The following is a 23520-nucleotide window of genomic DNA, read 5'->3' on the forward strand; positions in this document are numbered from 1 at the left end:
ACTTAGTATTCATTTGCAGTCTGGTTATCAAGGAAGAACCAGACCTGGCATAAGGCCTACTGACTGAATGTCAAACTGGATGTTATGACATTCATCATTGAAAGCAACTGCTGAAGATTAGACAGAGTGGTGTTCTGGTATACTTCAGCATGTAACTTAGTTTGTTCTTCAAGAGAATAACAGAACTAACTTAAGGCCAAAAGTGTAAATGTTAAGTTGGACACTTTGACATTTATTAATGTAAGCTGTTACTGTAGTACGGTCATTTTGATCATGTACAGGTCAGCAAAATTGTACAGTCTGTTTTCTGGAAAAACAGACTCAGCATATGGACCTTGATGTCAAGCTGAATGTCGTGACATTCGTGCCTGACAGCATATGCTAAATTGTAGGTTGTTCAGTTTTTTGTTTCAGCTTTTTCTCAGACTATTCTTTAGGGATTCAACAGCTGAGAGAAAATCCAGGAAATCAACAACCAAGCTACATTCAATGAACCTAACAAATAGCCTATTTGTTAGCAACCTAAATGTTGAATTTGAGGGAACTTGTGTGACCTAAAATTCAGGAAAATATAGGTGCAAAAGCCCAGGTGCTGCAATATAAAAAGGAAGGCGTTCCTTCATTCAGTTTCGGGGATTTTGAGGCGTGAAGATTTAGTGTGTCCATCATACTTCACTGCTGTATTTGTGTGAGTCTAGTATTAGACGTTTCTTGTAAGCCAAGTCATTGTCAAGTAGATGATAACTTTGGCATAGGGTGTTCATTGAGTTGTAAGTGTTGTGTCACTCAAAGCTTTTAAGCGTGAGTGCTGTGTATCTTGATTTAAGCTGTGAAGCATAATCAAGAGTTGTTTTTGAAGTGTGACTTCAAAGTGTTTTTAATATCACTGAGGTGATTGAGGGGGAGTGAGTAGGAACTCTGATCTTAGGTTAAGATTGAAATTGCATTGGGTAGGGATTAAGTGATAAGTTGTAAACGGGTGAGTTTAGCTTTGAATTGATACTACTAATAGTGGATTTCCTCCCTGGCTTGGTAGCCCCCAGATGTAGGTCATGTTGGACTGAACTGGGTGAACAATTACTTGTGTTATTTACTGCACTTACTGTTAAGTTCTGCGTAATCCCTGTCTGTGCAGAATTGGATGTCATAACAACCAGTGTGACATCCAAAGTCTGATAACTAGAATTTCAATTGGCATCAGAGCAGGCACCCTGCCTGTGAATTTCTGGGTGAGATCTAGGAAAGTTACTTTCTAGTACCATGGACAAGGATTTACGACACTCAAACAGACCACCCATGTTGGATGGATCTAATTATGATGACTGGAAGCCTCGTATGATAGCCTTCTTAAGGTCTCTAGACAGCAAAGTCTGGAGAGCTGTCAACAAAGGATGGGAACATCCAACGAGGACAGATGAAGATAGAGTCAGTGTGCAGATTCCTGAAGAATATTGGGACAAGGAACAAGAGGCATTAGCTCTTGGAAATTCCAAAGCCTTGAATGCACTGTTCAATGGAATCACTAAGAACATCTTCAGGCTGGTGCACCATTGTGAACTAGCTAAGGAAGTTTGGGATACCCTCAAGGTAACTCATGAAGGTACTTCCAAGGTGAAGATGTCCAAACTTCAGATGTTGACAACCAAGTTTGAAAATCTGAGGATGAAAGAGGATGAGACTATTCATGACTTTCACATGAATATTCTTGAAATTGCAAACACCTCTGGTGGACTAGGTGAGAAAATGACTGAAGAGAAACTTGTAAGAAAGATTCTCAGGTCCTTGCCTAAGAGGTTTGCTATGAAGGTCACAGCCATAGAAGAGGCTCAGGACATCAGCAACATGAAGGTGGATGAGCTCATTGGTTCCCTCCAAACCTTTGAAATGGGCTTGGGTGAGTATGCTGAGAAGAAGAACAAAAGCATAGCCTTTATATCTAATGCTGAAGAGGAGTCAGAAGAAGGATATACTGGAGGTGATGACAGTATATCAGAAGCCTTAGCCATGCTTGGGAGGCAATTCAACAAGTTCATGAAGAAGATTGATCAAAGAGGTAGACCTAATGTCAAGAACATCCCGTCTGACATTAAGAAAAGATCAACTTCTGAGGAGAAGTTCAACCATGGGAAGGGAATCCAGTGTCATGGTTGTGAAGGGTATGGACACGTCAGAGCTGAATGTCCTACTTACCTCAAATTGCAAAATAAGGGGCTAGCTATCACATGGTCTGAAGGAGATTCTGAAAGTGAATCTGAAGGAGAATCTGCCAAAGATGTCACTGCACTAACCAGTGTTTGTGTATCTGAAGATGACACAAGTGCAGATGAGTTGACATTTGATGAACTTGCTGCAGCATATAAGAAGTTGTGTACCACCAGTGCAGAAGTGCGTGCACAAGGAGAAAAGCAGAAGAAACTCATCAAGGAACTGGAAGATGAGAGACAGAAGCAACTGTCTGCCATAGAGGGGCTAAATGGTGAGATAGCCCTGCTGACCTCCAAGCTGAACCAGATGACAAAATCCATCAGAATGATGAATAAGGGAACTGACACCTTGGAAGAGATTCTAAAGGTGGGACAGCAGTCTGGAACCAAATCTGGGCTAGGATTTGGTAAAAGAGCTGAACACAAACGCCCAAAGGCTAGAGTTCAGAAGCTCAAGCGGATGTCAAAGCCAATGTCTCAACATCGAGGAACTAGGATGAATGATCATCAGAAGAGGAAATACCAGGATTGGAGGTGTCACCACTGTGGTAGGCTTGGACACATAAAAGCCTTCTGCTACTGGATTCATGGTTTCCCTAACAGAGCCTCACATGTCAGACCTAAGCATAAAACACGTAAGCGATGTGTTCCCATTAAGAAGCAACAATGGTATGCTAGGATAGCACACACTGCCCTAAGGGCTTCTTCCAGAGAAGACTGGTACTTTAACAGTGGATGCTTAAGACATATGACTGGTATGGAAAATCTACTGGTAGATATTCAACCTCACACTACCAGCTATGTGACTTTTGGTGATGGTGCCAAAGGAAAAATAAGAGGTGTGGGCAAACTGGACTGTTCTGGAGTGCCAAAACTGAACAATGTGCTGTTAGTAAGAGGACTAACTGCAAACCTCATCAGCATAAGTCAGCTGTGTGATCAAGGTTTTCATGTTCAGTTTACTAAGGAGCTGTGCATTGTGACAAATGGTGACAATCAGGAAGTTATGAGAGGAACCAGGTCCAAAGACAACTGCTACCTGTGGGAACCTGAACTCTCTAACTTCTCCACAACATGCTCCTCAGCCAAGGAAGAACAGGAGGTGAAGCTGTGGCATAGAAGACTTGGACATCTCCACTTACGGGGAATGAAGAAGATCATATCCAAGGAAGCAGTCAGAGGAATTCCAAAGCTTCTGATTGATGAAGGAAGAGTCTGTGGAGAATGCCAGGTGGGCAAGCAAACCAAGATGTCACACCCGAAGCTGGGACATTCCACAACCTCCAGAGTTCTGGAACTGTTGCACATGGACCTAATGGGACCTATGCAGGTTGAAAGTCTTGGTGGGAAGAAGTATGCTTACGTGGTGGTTGATGACCATTCCAGATACACGTGGATAAGCTTCATCAGAGAGAAGTCAGATACATTTGATGTCTTCAAAGATCTGTGCATAAGACTTCAAAGGGAAAAGGACAGTTGTGTGGTCCGGATTAGAAGTGATCATGGTACAGAATTCAAGAATTCCAAGTTTGATGAGTTTTGCTCATATGAAGGAATAAGCCATGAGTTCTCCTCTCCTATAACTCCTCAGCAGAATGGAATAGTTGAAAGAAAAAATAGAACTATTCAAGAATCTGCCAGAGCAATGATTCATGCAAAGAAGCTCCCTATGCACTTTTGGGCTGAAGCAATGAATACCGCGTGCTATGTTCACAACAGAGTCACCTTGAGAAAAGGAACCTCCTCCACTCTGTATGAAATATGGAAGGGCAGAAAACCCACTGTGAAGTACTTTCACATTTTTGGAAGTAAATGCTACATTCTCACAGATCGTGAACAGAGAAGGAAGCTAGATCCCAAAAGTGATGAAGGCGTATTTCTGGGATACTCTACTAACAGCAGAGCCTACAGAGTGTTCAACTACAGGACCAATGTCCTGATGGAATCCATAAATGTCATTGTGGATGATAAAGAGGAAGGAACCGATGTCATGGAGGATGTTGAAACATTCCTTGATAGTCCAACTGACAGTCCAGTCAAGTCTGAAGAAGTACAGGAACCTCCTCCTGAATGTGAAGTAGAGGCTCCCACCAAAGTGCCATCTATCAGAATTCAGAAAGACCACCCTAAGGATCTTATCATAGGGGATCCCACCAGTGGTGTAACTACCAGGTCAAGAGGAATAAACTCAAATTCCTGCTTTGTTTCCAAGGTTGAACCAAAGAATGTGAAAGAAGCCCTGACTGATGAATACTGGATCATTGCCATGCAAGAGGAACTCGAGCAGTTCACAAGGCATGAAGTATGGGAGCTAGTTCCAAGACCTGAAGGGTACTGTGATGCTGATTGGGCTGGAAGTTCTGATGACAGAAAAAGCACATCAGGTGGATGTTTCTTCTTAGGAGAAAACCTCATATCGTGGTTCAGCAAGAAGCAGAATTGTGTCTCTCTGTCCACTGCAGAGGCTGAATACATAGCTGCTGGAAGCAGTTGCTCCCAGCTGGTTTGGATGAAACAGATGCTCACTGAGTACAATGTCTCTCAAAATGTCATGACATTGTTCTGTGATAATCTCAGTGCCATCAATATCTCCAAGAATCCCATCCAACACAGCAGGACCAAACATATTGACATTAGGCACCACTTCATCAGAGATCTGGTGGAAGACAAGGTGATCACTTTGGAACATGTAGCCACGGATCTTCAACTGGCTGACATATTTACAAAGGCTCTGGATGCTACTCAGTTTGAAAACTTAAGGAGCAAACTGGGAATATGTCTCTCTGAGACCTTATAGCAACCACTGATGTTTGGGATAAATTGTTTAATATCTCTGCTTATTAAACAATTTGTACTAGGCTATGATGGGACAACAGATCATAGCTATGCTGCTTACAACAAGGGTGGATACAAGAGGGTAAGGAGACACCCTACAGAGAGAAGGCCACTGTACCTGCAGGAGTTCAAGGATGCTGTTCATGCAGGAGTGGTTCTGGATGTCAGAAACAAAATCATGGCATCTGATATGGTGGTACCTACTGTAAAGCAAAAGTGGGTGATTACTTGATCGAAGCTGTGAAGCAAGATCATGTGGATGTTAACTTGGTTGAAACTGTGAAGTAAAACCAAGTCTGGAACTCTGTCATTGTGCTCTGGCTATGATGTTGGCTTTGGCAACATTTTAGACAAAAAGGGGGAGTAATAACCACCAATACCCCTGACAAACAGAGTGGGTCTCTACAACAGACTCTCATGACAGATCTGAAGATTCCCCCCCCCCCCCTGCAGCTGATGTTGAAGTTTAGGTGCAACTTCTAATATGTGTGTGCTGCTATGTGAAGTTTTTTTAACTTCCATGTGTGTGAGTGTGTTGCCACTCTAAGTGTATTAGCTAGTATTATTTCCTGCTAGGTGAGTGATTCCGCTGCTATGAACTCTGTTATGGGGATCAAAGTGTTTTAGCCAAAAATTTGCCAAAGGGGGAGTTTGTAGGTGTTTGATTGGCTGCATTATATGGTAAAACACTAGTGTCTTGACTGATGTCATGACATGTGTGTGTGACTACATTGTAGTTACTGCAGGACTAGCTAACACAGGATTTATTGAATGTCAAACTGGATGTTGTGACATTCATACCTGTCAACAGATACTAAGGAATAGAACAGCAGGAGTTCTGTTAGAACTTAGTATTCATTTGCAGTCTGGTTATCAAGGAAGAACCAGACCTGGCATAAGGCCTACTGACTGAATGTCAAACTGGATGTTATGACATTCATCATTGAAAGCAGCTGCTGAAGATTAGACAGAGTGGTGTTCTGGTATACTTCAGCATGTAACTTAGTTTGTTCTTCAAGAGATTAACAGAACTAACTTAAGGCCAAATGTGTAAATGTTAAGTTGGACACTTTGACATTTATTAATGTAAGCTGTTACTGTAGTACGGTCATTTTGATCATGTACAGGTCAAGAAAATTGTACAGTCTGTTTTCTGGAAAAACAGACTCAGCATATGGACCTTAATGTCAAGCTGAATGTCGTGACATTCGTGCCTGACAGCATATGCTAAATTGTAGGTTGTTCAGTTTTTTGTTTCAGCTTTTTCTCAGACTATTCTTTAGGGATTCAACAGCTGAGAGAAAATCCAGGAAATCAACAACCAAGCTACATTCAATGAACCTAACAAATAGCCTATTTGTTAGCAACCTAAATGTTGAATTTGAGGGAACTTGTGTGACCTAAAATTCAGGAAAATATAGGTGCAAAAGCCCAGGTGCTGCAATATAAAAAGGAAGGCGTTCCTTCATTCAGTTTCGGGGATTTTGAGGCGTGAAGATTTAGTGTGTCCATCATACTTCACTGCTGTATTTGTGTGAGTCTAGTATTAGACGTTTCTTGTAAGCCAAGTCATTGTCAAGTAGATGATAACTTTGGCATAGGGTGTTCATTGAGTTGTAAGTGTTGTGTCACTCAAAGCTTTTAAGCGTGAGTGCTGTGTATCTTGATTTAAGCTGTGAAGCATAATCAAGAGTTGTTTTTGAAGTGTGACTTCAAAGTGTTTTTAATATCACTGAGGTGATTGAGGGGGAGTGAGTAGGAACTCTGATCTTAGGTTAAGATTGAAATTGCATTGGGTAGGGATTAAGTGATAAGTTGTAAACGGGTGAGTTTAGCTTTGAATTGATACTACTAATAGTGGATTTCCTCCCTGGCTTGGTAGCCCCCAGATGTAGGTCATGTTGGACTGAACTGGGTGAACAATTACTTGTGTTATTTACCGCACTTACTGTTAAGTTCTACGTAATCCCTGTCTGTGCAGAATTGGATGTCATAACAACCAGTGTGACATCCAAAGTCTGATAACTAGAATTTCATTAACTCATTGGCCAAAAGAAAAAGAAGAAGAAAAGAGATGAAGATGTAATGGACAAAATGAGAATTCAAATGACATAAACAAAACACAATGATCAAATGTGAATGGAATCATCATCAACCAATGGTAAACAGAAGTGAAATGAAGATTAGAAATCAATAAAGGTCAAACATATTTTTGGTATTTTTTGGAATTAAAATAAAACATAAAATAAAATGAACAAAGTATGGTCAAACTTCAAATTCAATTCAAATCAACTTGGATAAGTCCAATTGAATTATCATAAGTCTAACATGGTCAAAGAAGGTTTGACAAATTTTCTCAACATTTTTTTGAAAACAGAAACTATTTTAAAACAATTAAAAATCAAGAAAATAACACAAATGGATTAAAATCTCAAATAAATCTCAAACCAATTAAGAAATTGGTGAGAATATTTTTCATAGACTTATCATGATCCATATGTGTTAAGAAAATATTTTTGGAATTTTTGAATATCAAAAAGTATTTAAAATGAATTAAAAACTATTAAAAACAAAATAATTCACAAAAAATATTAAATGGAATCACAAAAATAATTAAAAATCAGATTATGAAACTAGATTTTAAAATAATTTTTTTGCAATTGGTCTCATATTTTTGTGATTCCAAATAAAAGAGTTATGAATTTTTGAATATAAATGAAATAAAAGAAAATAAAATAGAAATTAGGAAAATATGAAGAATCAGGGAGCGCTGGATGGAACTCATTAATTGACGTGGCAACATCTAATGGTCCAGAAGCGCGCGCATACCATGGATATGAGTCAAATGCGAAACACACTGAATTAAAAAAGGTCAAATGAAACAAAGGCCCAGATTAGATCCCAGGAGCCAGATCTGAAGGCCATGGTTCAACCACGTGGGGACGGTGGTGGAAACCACCGTCTTCTCCGGTGAGCCAACTGTTTTCGGCCACCAGTTGCAGGTTTTCAAACCTCAACCAAAATGCATGATCCTTATACCAAAATGAAGCTAGGGTGATGTACATCACCCCTGTAACCTTGGATTTCTCTCAAGATCTCTATGGAATGAGAAATCTGAGCTTGAATTTCCAGGTGTTCAAATTGAAATGTTCCAATTCACAAAATCAAAGCCACCATTGGCTTGCCTCTCACACGAGGACTTCAGAAAACCATTTATACACAAGCAAATCACATTATATGAAGAGATATGGATCAAAATAGTTTGAGCATAAACCTTTGAAGTGCATCTTTAAACAGCACGATCTGCTCAATTCTTGCTTCCAACTTGATCAGGAGATGATGGTGATGATAGGCTTAGGAATTAGAAACTGAAGATCAACAAAGGAAGTTGAAATTCAAGTTTGAATTTGAGAAAATAAAATCAGAATTCCTCTAGTATGGTTGGGTTTGAATTTCTGCAGAGCTTCAGGTTGAATCCAGGATGAAATTTGAATGAGGCAAGGCTTTTATTTATAGGTGAAGTGCAAGCAATGAGGTGCCAAAACCGTGTGCATGAAGCTTTGGGCCCTCCATGCATGGGCCTGTACAGGCGAATGTGAGGCCTAAAATCTGGTGGAAATGAATGCTGAGCTCACTCTGAAGTGAAATGGACGTGTAATTTGAATGGCAATTGCTTGTGCATGAAGATTCAATGTGAATTCCATAATTGGGCATAAATGTTCCCCTCTTCGAAAGATACTCATGGAAAATCCAAATATAGGCATGTGAGTAATGGTTGGAAAGGTCTTGACATAAGAAACAAAAGTTATGTTGGGCGAAAATCCATTTGGAGTTTGGAAATTTGTGAAAACTGGCCATGAAGTTTGATGTACAAAACATGTCTTTGAAAGATTTGTCAAAAGTGATCAACTTCAAGCCCTTCTGTTTCAATAATGCAAGACTCAAATGAAAAAACCTCCAACATAAAAGTTGTAGATCGCTTAGAGATGCTAAATTTGGACTTAAAGTTTTCATCATTTGGATTTTTTATGATAAAGTTATGGGCACTTGAAGTTGGACTTTTTCAAGATTCAATGGTTTTGGTCCAAAGTGACCTATAATGTTTTGTATTATCACATGCGTCTCTTTTAGGATTACGGAATTTTGTCCAACATAAAATTTGAAGTAGACATCTTAAGCTTTCCAATTAAATTGGTATCCCCTCAAAATTATAAGAAATGAATAAGTTAGGTCCTTGGGAAGTTGACCCAAAATTAGGGTTTCAGTCAAAATGACCTATAATGTTTTGAAATTAATGATGACCTTCCAAGTTTCAAATGGATCCTTGATGAACATGAAAGTTATTCATATGGTTCTTAAGAAATAGTTTTCTCTTTGAGTCATCTTCATTTGACAAACACATCAAAAGTTAGGCCTTAGTGGATCTCAAAATAGTGAGATGACTTGACTGGTCAACTTCTCAAGTCCAAACTTCAAATCTTGATGAATGAATGATTGAGGATACTCACATAGGCTCATATATGCATAAAATAATGAATTAAAGAACTTCCCTTAATTGAATTTGATCATAGGTTGAGGTTGCTTCATGAGCAAGGCACAGTCAATGCACAGTTGAATTAGGTTAAAATATTCGTCTCGACGAGGTAGAATGGGCTTAAATAATAACAAATAGACGAATTTTGGTCCCTAAGAGACCTCATGATGCAGATATGTGCGTGCAAAAGTTAATACTCTGTGGGGGAAGTATGGCCACAAAGAAAATAAAATTAGAAGAAACTGAAAATCCATAGGAATAAATACGCTCACTAGGGAGACAGAGACTCTGGGGAAACATATGAATAAAATGCGTGAGCAGGTCACGACTTAAACTTGCTGGGAGACACGAAGGGATTCCATGAAAATAAATCAATGGAAAGACTCGAGCTGACGCAAAGATGCATGTATTGGGGAATATGCCAATACAACAAACTATCCACAACGGATACTTCGGATAAAAAATCCGGACTTGGATGGGGAAGATCCACTAAGGGATACAGCCGAGGAAGAAACAATGAGATATTACCGGTTACTGGGTAATAAACTCAAAGAGACATGTGATTAAAACACCGGTATAAGGGTGAGAGAACAACACGCTCAGGGAGAAAGAATATCTAAGACTGGTATAAGGGTGAGAGATATCAATCATCCAAAACATCTGAGGAAGACCTAAAAGGTATATCTCAACTCAGGGAAATATGACTCCACAGGGGACAAAAGTCATAATAGGGATCAAAAGGAAGGAACATCAGGGATACCGATTACTGGGCATATAATAGGTGACCAACCAGGCGTGAATTGGGAACATATCCAAGACACTCATCATCCGAAAAGGAGGGCTGAAAAAGCAAACTCAATTTATAGGATGGGCATTCGATTCCATAAGGAAACACGAATCTTACTCGATTGGGAAAGAAAAAGACTTCGACTGAAGAGAGCATGAGATATATTATCTATTACCGTCAGAACATAGATAACATACTCATATGGAAGATTATCCACAACCGGTTACTGGGTTAATAAAGGATAAATCGACCAAAAAGAAAGGACATCGGGATACTGTTTACTGGGTATAAAATAATGACCAATCCAGAGGAGAAACAATCATTACCAAACAAGGGTAAATGAAATATGACTCGCTGGGGATACATTGACAAAAGCAATGATCCCAAAGATATATCACCGGTTACTGGGTGGTATACTCAAAAAATGAAGGAATATAAATACCGAATATTGGATAAAGATAACCAACAAAGAGGGGATTACATCTACCGGTTACTGGGTAGAAAACCACAGAAATAGGACTTACAACTACCGGTTACTGGGTGGAAGGCCAACGGAGTTCACTGGGGAAAAGATGGACAATTACTGGTTACTGAGCAATTGAACAACTAAACCACAGGGAGCTGCATGGGAAAAACAAGAAAGGGGTCAATCTAGGAACAAACTAGAGAGACACAATCAAACAAGACTCAACCCAATGAGGATATAACTCAGGGGAGTAATTCCATCCTAATACATAATTAGGGAGGAAACTGAAATAATAATCATCCACGAGGACATAACTCAGTGGGGAATATAGAAGGAAAGATAAATACTTTATGCCTATGGGGATGACTCTATATGGAGAGATCAAACACAAACATCTGCTTGGGGAAGAATATTTCACCACTAGCAGGAGATAACAAGCAAAGATATATGGCAAAGAATGCAACATGAATATCTGAATGTTGTAATTATGCATGTATATGCGTGGTTTATGTATGATTAATGTTGACAAACAGACATATCTAACACAAACAGGTCCGAGAATGAATGGACATACATCCGATATAACATATCAACAGAGAAAGGCCAGGCCCATAGGAGGAAATCCACTCTTGTAGGGAGCCTGAAATACCAGGAAACACCAATCACCGCTGGGGACAAAAGACCAATGCTGGGGATTAGAGACCGTTGTTGGGGATAAGCAAAGGTCACAACTACCAAATGCTGGGGATCTTCCAATAGTTCTCGGGAACTGTAGCGGGGTATTCGTTACCATTAGAGATATTGACTAAATCCAAGGTAAATCATACAAGTCGAGTCGCCACCGCACTTCTATTTATCCAAAGGAATGGTTAGAAAGCAAACAAAAACCTAAAAGTTTTATCGAATCAAAAACTAGTAAAAGAGAGTTAGAGATCTGGGTAAGGGGTTGGTTATGCAATGGGAAGGTGTTAGGCACCCAAAACATCCTAGGTACTCCTAGGGAGCCCTTTTGATACTTGTTGTAAGGTTGTTGTTTTTTGTGAAAAAATTTGTTTGTGCAAACATGATTGAAGAGATGAGAAGAGAATATACAAGTTTATTTACATTTATGTTTGGATGGATAAACCCATTGCCTACGTACAATCTTAAAAAAGATTAGGATCAAAACCTCGTAGTTCGGGGTAAAAATTTCAAAATGAGTTGGTGAATTGATTGGTCCAAAAGCCTTAAGGTCTTTTGTTATCCAAGGGAGAAAACTCAACCTAAAACCACAAATCCACCATGTGAGGATAGCTTCAACATTCTAGTGAGGGGTTAACCCTATAATAAGCATGGAAGACTCATTGTCCATCACTAAGGATAAAGGTGAGTATTACATCTACCACAAGGATAACTCAAACCTAATAGCTAAAGGTTATGACAAAGTTTTGATTAAGAAAGTTGCCATTGAAACCACCAAAAGACATTTTAATGAGTGGTATTTACCAATGAAAAGTATTTACAAAATGGTCAAAGTTGACTTAAAGATTCAATTCAAAATAAGTGTTATGAAAAGAGAGTTTGAAAATCAAAAGCATAAGGCTTAGGTTTCTAATGTTGAAAACAAGTGTTAAATGTTTGCACAAAAGCTTTGGCTTGGGTTAGAGTGGAGGGAAGAAGAAGAATGGCTAAGATCCTAAGCAATGCAAAAGGTGAGGGATAAGAAACAAAACCACAAAAGGAGTTCCTCTCTTGAGATCATATGGATGATCCAAGTAGCTCCCATCCTTTGGAATAAGCAATCACATAAGCATAAACTCAAGCGATCAACAATCAAATGAACTCTTGGAAGGTTCCTCAATGTATCTTGAATCTCTCTCTCTTAGAAGCACATGGCAATGGTTCTCCAATTTGGATCAAGTTGGAATCCCTAGCACAAAGAAACACACACATCAAAAGGTTCTATTTACAAATCAAAGAATGGACAAGAGGGAGTTTAGAATATGGTCCTTTCAATGTTCATCTTCAAGCTTTAAGCATTCTAAAGGCATGAGGCCTAGTTGCTCTTTGACATTTATAGCACTCTAAAGGCATGACGCCTAGTTGCTCTTTGACTCCATTTTGCATAGGGAAGGTCCTAAAGTCTAAGTCCATTTTGTCCAATTCTTTGCATTTGGTTCACAACAATCAAACAAAACACAAACACAATAGTATATACACAAGTATGTGCTCAAGTAAGCAAAAGGCAAATTGCATTAACATAAACATGTGCTCAAGTGAGCAAAGGAAAAAGCAAATGGATAATATGTGCAAGAATAGTAAATTGCATAAAAGTAAAGAGCAAAAGTAAATGCTAATGGTTAATAGTTAGTGTTAGTAGTTAGTGTGCCATAAGGCAAATTTAGCGCTATGTTAAGCAATCGTAATTGGACTTATGTAGAAGTCACAACTATCTGAGGCCGGTCAATAATAATATAGGCAACAACACAAGTTAGAAGTCTTGATTAGTGAACCAAGTTCCAACAACTTGCCATGCCAAAAAGAAGAAGAGAATTGATCTTGTATTGGTTTAAGCCTTTTGCATGACTTAAGAAACAACCTATCCTTAATGCAAAGCCATTCACACTGAACTTCATGGATTTCAACAATTGAGCACTCAAAACAATTGAGCACTCAAAACAATTGCCTCTATGGAGAGGACTTCAGCCAACACAATATCCAAGCAAATAGATCAAGAAATAGTGAGTTTCGAAGAAAAAACCAGTTGGAGAGAACCTTTGAATTGTGGTGATCTGAGCTTGCTTCCTTGCTTCCTTTGGCCAAACAGAGCTTCAATGGATTATGAGAGAGGGGTCTAGGAACTTTAGATCTAGAAATTCGACCAAATTTAGTTGAATTTCAGATCTGAGAAATTTGAATGAAAATGAAAGAGTTCATTTGGTGAGAGGTTTGGTTTTCAATTCAGCAGTATTTCAGGTTGATTCATGGATGTATTCAAGTGAAGCAAGCAAGTGTATTTATAGCGGAAGCTGATGCAAGGAGATGGAAAATCCGTGTGCATGGCAAGAGGATATGCATTGCATGGGCTTGCATGATCATGTAGAAGGCCCAAATCCAATGCCAAATGCAATCTGAAGTATAATTGAGCTGAAATGGATGTGTAGTTGGCAATGCATAGGCTTGTGTAATGAGTTCCAACATGTTATGCACAATTATGCCTAAAACTTCTCCTCTTCGAAAATGCCATTTGCCAAATCCAAACATGAGCATGTGAATAATGGTTGGAAAGGTCTTAAAGTAAGGAACAAATGTTATGTTGGGAAAAAATCCATTTGAAGTGTGGAAATTAGTGAATTTTGAGTTTAAAGTGTAAGGTGCAAAACATGCAAAGGCAAGGTTTCCAAATTTGGCCAATGTTCAAGCCCCTCTGTTTTGCTGATGCAAGCCTCAAATGAAAAGACCTCAAACATCAAAGTTGTAGATAGTTTAAAGACAATAAAAATGGACTTAAATTTTGCATCATTTGGATTTTTTATGAAAGAGTTATGGGCGCTTGAAGTTGGACTTTTTTGACTTTCAATGCATTTGGTCCAAAGTGACCTATAATGTTTTGCATTATCACATGTATTTCCTTTGAGATTTTGAAATTTTGTTCAACATAAAATTTGAAGAAGACACCTTAATATTTCCAATGCATTTGATCCCACCTCAAAATCATAACAAATGAATGAGTTATGTTCTTGGGAAATTGACCCAAAATTAGGGTTTCAATCAAAATGACCTATAATATCTTGGAATGGATGATGACCTTCCAAGCTTCAAATCAATTTTTGATGAACATGAAAGTTGTTCATATTGTCCTCAAGAAGATATTTTCGTTTGGGATCATCTCCATTTTACCAACACATAAAAAGTTAGGTCTTAGTGCATTTCAAAATAATTAGATGGATTGACTGATCAACTTCTCAAGTCTACAACTCATATCCTGATAAATTGATGATTGAGGACACTCAACTAAGTTTAAATATGCATGAAATGATGAATTAAAGAACTTCCCTTGATTGTATTTGATCATGGGTTGAGGTTGCTTCAAGAGCAAGGCACAATTGATGAACAGATGAATTAGGGTTTCCTTGGGAAACAAACCTCAAACCCCTTGACTTGCTATGATCAAAATGATGAATTGAGATACTAGGGAGGCATATTTGATGGATGAGAGCTTTGGGAACCATTGCCATGTTTGCTATCATCTTCACTTGGCCATATCTCTGCACAAAGGATCTCCTTGAAGCTCTTGACTTTGTGATTGCTCAAGCTACAAACAAGAAATGTTAGTGACATATTTTTGTGCTTTTGGTTAATAAACACAATAAGAAAAGCAATAATATACAATTCAAGCATGCTTGGTGATCTCAAACCACTCACAAGAGGTCCCACCCAAAGGTAAGGGGAACCAAGATACTTATGATCCTTGAGGCAATGCAAATGCAATGTTATGATGCCATGAGGGATCTTAGGGACAAAATTGGGGTCTTACAGATGCCCCTATTTAAGGTCATTCTAGCCGGAGAAGTGAAGGTTAAAATCTTCGTCTCGACGAGGTAGAATGGGCTTAAATAATAACAGAGAGACGAATTTTGGTCCCTAAGAGACCTCATGATGCAAATGTATATATGCAAAAGGTAACACACTGTGGAGATATGTGTCCACAAAGAAGGAAAAGAAATTAGGAGAAACTGATAATCCATATGAGTAATTTACTCCATAGGACAGAGACTCTGGGACTCTCATGGGGATAAGAAAGGAATAAAATGCGTGAGCAGGTCACGACTTCAAAGCTTGGGGAGCAAAATTCCAAAAGGAGTAAATCCATGGAAAGACCCGAGCTGACTCAAAGGCGCATGTATTGGGGGAGTAATGCTAATACAACAAAAATTATCCATAACGGATACTTCGGATAAAATCCGGACTTAGGTGGGGAAATAACAAATGAGGTATTACCGGTTACTGGGTAATAAGCTCAAAGAGACATGTGATCAGAACACCGGTATAAAGGTGAGAGAACAGAAAGCTTGGGAAGAATGAATATCTAAGACCGGTACAAGGGTGCGAGATATCAAACGTCCAAAATCATCTGAGGTATACCTAAAAAGGTAAACTTTGGCTCAGGAAAAACTGACTCCGCAGGGGGACACAAGGTCATAATAGGGAGCAGAAGGAAGGAACACCAAGGATACCGGTTATTGGGCATATAATAGGTGACCAACCAAAACGTGAGTTGGGGAATATTCCCAAGACACTCATCATCCGAAAGAGGGCTAAAAGCAAACTCGATTATAGGATGGACATTCCATTCCAAATAGGGATACAAATCTTACTCAACTGGGGAAGAACAAAAGGCTTCGACCAAAGAGTGCATGAGATATATTATCTATTACCGTCAGAACGTAGATAATATACTCGCATGGAAGATTATCCACAACCGGTTACTTGGTTAATAAAGGATAAATCGACCGACAAAGAAAGGCATCGGCATACCGAAACTAGGTATATAATGATGACCGTTCATGGGGAGCAACAACCATTACCAGCAATCGGTATATGAAAGATGTCTTGCTGGGGATAAACTGCTTGATAAGAGCAATTATCCAAGAGATACATCACCGGGGGGTGAAAGACTTATCAATACCGAATATTGGATAATGATAATCGTCAAAGAGGGGATTATATCTACCGGATACTAGGTAGAAAACCACGGAAAAGTAACCGTCATCGATTAGGATGAACAAGAGGTGAACTTTGCAAGGGGATGAAATAGGGTTTACAACTATCGGTATAAGGGTAGAAAACCATAGACTCCGCCGGGGATAAGATGAATGATGACTGATTACTGAGCAATTATTCATTTGTACCACAGGGAAGCGCAGGAAACAGTCAGAAGAGGCCAATCTAGGATCAAACTAAAGAGGCAAACTGAATCAAGACTCGTCCCAGTGAGGATATAACTCAATGGAGACTCCCATCCCAATATATGTGTTGGGTGGAAATAGAAACAACCATCATCCACGAGGATATAACTCGGTGGGGAATATGAAAGGAAAGATAAACACTTTCTGCTTAAGAGGTTCACTCTATATGGGGAGTTCAGACACCGACATTTGCTCGGGGAAATGTATTACCAACTAGCAGGGGATCGCAAACAAAGATATATGGCAAAGAATGCAATATAAATATCCGAATTTTTGAAAACTATATGCACACATGCGTAGTTTATGTATGATGAATGCTGACAAAAAGGTATCTCTAACACCAACAAGTCCATCGAACAAGTACAAACATCCGGTACTACATCTCAAAAGAGAAAGCCAGGATAACAAAGATCTCCGCATGGGAATGAGCAAAATATTCCAGCTGGAGGCAAAGATCATCAAAAATCTGCCATGGAAACACTCTACTGGGGAAATCATCAGAGGGGATCATGGAACTCTGTGGGGAACAACCACCAAATCAGAAATTTCCAAAGGTCATCAAACACTGTCCCAAATAATGAAATCACATCTTCCGAGGAGGAAGAATCACTATTTTGCTGAAAACAGGAGGGAGGAATAAATCTTCCCAACACCCTGCTAGGGGGAGAAGCCACAAAAGGCTCAGGAGGAAGAGGACACCAACATGCCAGGAATATGAACAACTGCCTTACCCTGTCAAGAATCTTACCATCCTTGGGAGAGCACTGAAGGCATTCCCAGTATCCTTATGTCATTGTGAATGTTCACTTTGTTTAAAAACAAATTATGAAAAATTTGATTATTTAAAACAATGACATTTTTTTCAATTAAAACATGCAAAACATTTTTTGAATAGAAACAAATAAGAGTACAAATAATTGGATAAAGGCTCAAGTTTATTTGATGGAATGGTAGTCTGCAAATGGCAAGACTCCATAGATCTTTACAAATTTGAAATTGGTGATATATATTGGAAAAGGGCTACATTGAACATAATGACCATTTCTCCACCAATTCTGAATCCGATGTATTTGAAGCTTTGGTTGATGATGAATGGGCGAGAATCTCTGACGGATAACAATTGTAGAACAAAGTCTTGTATGGATGCAGTTACTTGCCAAATCCCTATTTTTTGCCTAGATCTCCCCAGGGTGAGGTACTCAATCTAGCGGGATACATATATTAATTTTTACATGTCTCTAACTTTTGCCTGGATCGCCCTTTCAGGTTTTCAATCCACCGAGACGCTCATTTTTGCCTAAGCCGCCTTTTCGGGTTTACAACTTAGCGAGCTATTCTGTTTTTATTTTTAGGCGAAGTATTTCTTGACTGCATCTGAATTCACAGGACGAGTGAAATCCTCCCCATCCATAGTTGTAAGTATCAAAGCACCGCCTGAAAAGGCTCTCTTAACAACATATGGACCTTCATAGTTTGGAGTCCACTTGCCCCTAGAATCAGGCGCGAAAGACAAGACTTTCTTGAGCACGAGGTCACCTTCTCGGAACACACGAAGTTTGACCTTCTTATCAAAGGTTTTCTTCATCCTTTGTTGACATAATTGACGATGGCACATGGCAGTCAATCTCTTTTCTTCTATCAAATTCAACTGGTCATAACGACTCTGAACCCATTCAACATCAGTCAACTTGGCTTCCATCAAGACTCTCATTGATGGGATCTCCACCTCTACTGGGAGCACAACCTCCATGCCATAAACGAGAGAGAAAGGGGTTTCCCCTGTCGAAGTGCGAACAGAGGTACGATATCCTTGTAAAGAAAACGGCAGCATCTCATGCCAATCTTTATACGTGACAACCATCTTCTGGATCATCTTCTTGATATTCTTATTAGCAGCTTCAACAGCCCCATTCATCTTGGGTCTGTAAGGGGAAGAATTATGGTGCGCAATCTTGAAATCACTACATAGCTCTTTCATCATTTTGTTGTTCAGGTTAGATCCATTATCAGTAATGATCTTGTCTGGCAAACCATAACGGCATATGAGTTGATTCTTGATAAACTTCACAACCACCTACCTGGTCACATTAGCATATAACGCTGCTTCAACCCACTTAGTGAAGTAATCAATTGCTACGAGAATAAATCTGTGTCCATTGGACGCTTTCGGTTCTATCATGCCAATCATGTCGATTCCCCACATGGAGAAAGGCCATGGTGATGAAATCACATTATGAAGTGTCAGGGGAATATGAATCTTATCCGCATAAATCTGACACTTATGGCATTTCTTCACATATTTGCAGCAGTCAGACTCCATTGTCAGCCAATAGTAGCCTGCTCTTAACATCTTTCTAGCCATGACGTGTCCATTGGAATGAGTACCAAATGAACCCTCATGGACCTTAGTCATCAACAGGTCTGCTTCGTGTCTATCCACGCATCTGAGCAAAACCATGTCAAAGTTTCTCTTGTAGAGTACGTCACCATTGAGGTAAAAACTTCCTGATAATCTCCTCAGAGTCTTCCTATCTTTCACAGATGCCCCAGGCGGGTAAATCTGGCTCTGAAGGAAACACTTGATATCATGATACCACGGCTTATCATCTTTCACTTCTTCAACCGCAAACACATGAGCTGGTATGTCCAAGTGCATCACAGTGATATTGGGAACTTCATTCTAAAGTCTTACCACAATCATCGAAGCAAGTGTAGCAAGGGCGTCTGCCATCCGATTCTCATCTCGAGGGATATGATGGAAGTCAACCTCAGTAAAGAACGTTGAAATCCTCCTCGCGTAATCCCTATTTGGAATGAGGCCAGGCTGATTCGTTTCCCATTCACCCTTAATCTGATTAACAACGAGGGCTGAATCACCGTAAACATCAAGATGCTTGATCCTTAGATCAATGCACTCCTCCAATCCCATAATACAAGCTTCATACTCAGCCATATTATTCGTGCATTTGAAAGTTAGCCTTACTGTGAAAGGAAAATGTGTGCCCTGAGGAGTAATAATCACTGCCCCAATACCATTTCCATATTGATTTACAGTGCCATCAAATACCATGCTCCAACGGGAACCAGGCTCTGGGCCTTCATCGAGCGTAGGCTCATCACAATATTTCATTTCCAAATACAGAATCTCCTCAATGGGAAGTCATACTAAATTGACTAATAATCCTCAATCGGCTGATGTGCCAAATGATCAGCCAAGATACTACCTTTAATAGCCATCTGAGCTCGATACTCAATATCATACTCAGATAACAACATCTGCCAACGGGCAATCCTCACTGTTAAAGCAGGCTTCTCGAAGATATACTTGATTGGATCCATACTGGATATCAACCAAGTCGTATGATTTAACATATATTGGCGTAAGCGCTTAGCGGCCCAAGCCAAAGCACAACATGTATTCTCAAGCATTAAGTATCGGGACTCACAATCAGCGAACTTCTTGCTCAAATAGTAAATAGCATACTCTTTCTTCCCTGATTCGTCTTGCTGACGAAGGACACAACCCATTGAGTCTTCAAGAACAGTCAGATACATAATCAATGGTCTTCCTTCCACGGGCGGAGACAAGATCAGAGGCTCAGATAGATACTCTTTAATACTGTCAAAAGCTTTTTGGCAATCCTCGGTCCATTCATGAGACTGATCTTTCCGGAGGAGCTTGAATATCGGTGCACATGTGGCAGTCATGTGGGATATGAATCTGGAAATGTAATTCAAGCGGCCAAGAAAACCTCGGACTTGCTTCTCAGTTCTGGGTGCAGGCATCTCTTGTATTGCTTTGACCTTTGCAAGATCAACCTCAATACCTCTTTCACTGACAATAAACCCCAATAACTTACCGGAACGGACCCCAAATGTACACTTGTTGGGATTTCAGACGAAGCTGATACTTTCTCAAACGCTAAAAAAGCTTCAACAAGTGCTCTACATGTTCAACTTTTGTTCTTGATTTTGCAATCATATCATCAACGTATACCTCGATCTCCTTATGCATCATATCATGAAACAAGGTAGTCATAGCTCGTTGGTACGTGGCTCCGGCGTTCTTCAAACCGAAGGGCATCACTCGATAACAGAATGTTCCCCAAGGTGTGATGAATGTTGTCTTCTCCATATCCTCGGGTGCCATTTTAATCAGATTATATCCGGAAAATCCATCCATAAATGAGAAGACATTGAATTTAGTCGTATTATCTACCAACATATCGATGTGTGGTAGAGGGAAATCATCTTTCGGACTAGCTTTATTCAAGTCTCTATAGTCCACACACATACGGACTTTTCCATCTTTCTTAGGCACGGGCACAATATTGGCCACCCATTGAGGATACGTAGAAGTCACCAGAAACCCCGCATCAATTTGCTTCTGAACTTCCTCTTTGATCTTTATTGCCATATCAGGATGAGTTCTTCTGAGCTTCTGCTTCACAGGCACGCACTCAGGCTTCAAAGGTAGGAAATGTTGCACAGTACCAGTATCTAGACCAGGCATGTCTTCATATGACCAGGCAAAGACGTCAACATATTCTCGTAGCAATTCAATCAATCCCTTCTTAACAGACTCTTCCAGGAGTGCCCCAATCTTTACTTCTCGCACACAATCCTCAGACCCCAAGTTGACTGTTTCCATATTCTCAAGATGCGGCTGAATGATTTTCTCTTCATGCTCAAGTAGACGGGTAATCTCGTCAGGAATCTCTTCATCATCATCTTCTTCCGCCTCAAATACAGGGAATTCAAAGTTGGGAGATGGTGTTGGATCATTATGTTCAATGGGTTTGATTAACCTGCATAATGATTTTGGATATAAAGAGCTTTTAGAATTCAAACAAGACAAATCATTATGCAGATGAAAAGATTGATTTTATTCCTTTTTGAGGTTTTATGTGATCACCAATTTCATGCAAAAGCGAAAAGGGAAAATAATTGGAAAAACAAACATTTAACATGAATCTATTGAATGAAAATATCATTGTATTTATGCGCCAACAATGTCATCACTCCTCCCTTTGGCATGGGAGAGGGTTTTTAAACACAATGAATATTACTTTGACTTATGGATGACTGTCAGAATATCCACAACGACCCAATTATTGCAGATCCCTCTAGGGATGACAAAGTTGCCAGAATCCTCTTCGTCCTCTTCCAAAACGGCAGCAGCCTCTTCGTCTTGACCGGTATGGATGAAACCTCCACTCTTGAACAAACCTTGCGTATTGGAAACCCCAGAAGAATAACCTATGCCAGCCCGGGACTTGTTGTCTTTTAACTCAATCATTTGCCCCAAACCAGCAGTTGTGCCATGCTCAATGGCCAACTTTGCATCTTTGTAGGAAGCAAATGAAGAAGTTCCCTTCTTAATAGGCTCAGCAATAGATAAAGCTTGGAACGGAGTTCCAACTTCATCCTCAGCATCTATATAAGAGAAGGAAGATAAATGGCTAACCAGGAGAGCCTTTTCTCCCCCTACCACCACCAACTTCTTATTCTTCACAAACTTCAGTTTCTGGTGTAGGGTGGATGTCACGGTGCCAGCCTCGTGAATCCATGGTCTTCCTAAAAGACAACTATACGATGGGTGGATATCCATAACCTGGAAGGTAATCTGGAAATCACATAGTCCGATTTTGACTGAAAGATCAACTTCTCCAATCATAGTTTTGCGAGACCCATCGAAAGCCTTCACAACTACTCCACTCTGCCTCATGGGAGGCCCTTGATATAACAATCTCGCGAGAGAGGTCTTTGGCAATACGTTTAATGATGACCCAGTGTCCACCAGAACATTGGACATGGCGTCTTCTTTGCAACCCATAGATATATGTAAAGCCAAGTTGTGGTCTCTTCCCTCCTCGGGGAGATCAGAGTCACAAAAACTCAAGTTGTTACAAGCGGTAATGTTTGCAACAATGCTATCAAATTGTTTTATCGTGACATCGTGATCCACATACGCCACATCCAACACCTTCTGTAGAGCTTCTCGGTGTGGTTCTGAATTCAAAAGCAATGATAACACGGATATTTTGGATGGCGTTTGTAGAAGCGGGTCTACAACGTTGTACTCGCTTCTCTTGATGAGCCTCAGCATCTCATCACAGTTTTCTTTCGTATTGCCACTCAGGCCAGCAGAAGCAGGAGTTCTTAACGTAGAGGAGGGCTTAAAAACAAGTGCCGGATTCGGAGTGCTCACAGCATCCCTAATCGGGCGCTCAGCAAAATCAGCATCAACACTTCCTCGAGCAGCAGCTTGAGGCTTCAACGGTGCTGAAAATACACGACCGTTGCGGGTCAAACCGCTGACATCGGTAATGTTAATAACAGATGAGGAGGGCAAGGACACCTCTTTTCCATTCTCTACTGCTACAGCATTGTAGCGATAAGGAACCGCTTTCTCAAAGGAGTACGGTACAGGTCCGACAGGTTTGATGACGAGAGTAGGAGAAACCTTCTGCTTGCTACCATCATACTTGATGACAATAGGCTCAGGTATCCGGAATACCGGGGAAATCACATTGACTTCGAGCTCATCTTCGTTAACATTTCTATTTTGAAGGATCTCAATGACTCCTTCGTCCAACATCTCTTGCACATCTTTGCGCACCTGGCGACATCCTCTCTAATTGACGGAACAGACTCTACATCTGTCGTGATCATGCTCATAATGGCTATAGTCACACAGCAATCTATGCATCTCAACCAGCGATTGCCGGATATGACTGACATAT

Source organism: Lathyrus oleraceus, chromosome 4, assembly GCF_024323335.1.
Source record: "Lathyrus oleraceus cultivar Zhongwan6 chromosome 4, CAAS_Psat_ZW6_1.0, whole genome shotgun sequence".
In the NCBI taxonomy this organism is placed as follows: domain Eukaryota; kingdom Viridiplantae; phylum Streptophyta; class Magnoliopsida; order Fabales; family Fabaceae; genus Lathyrus; species Lathyrus oleraceus.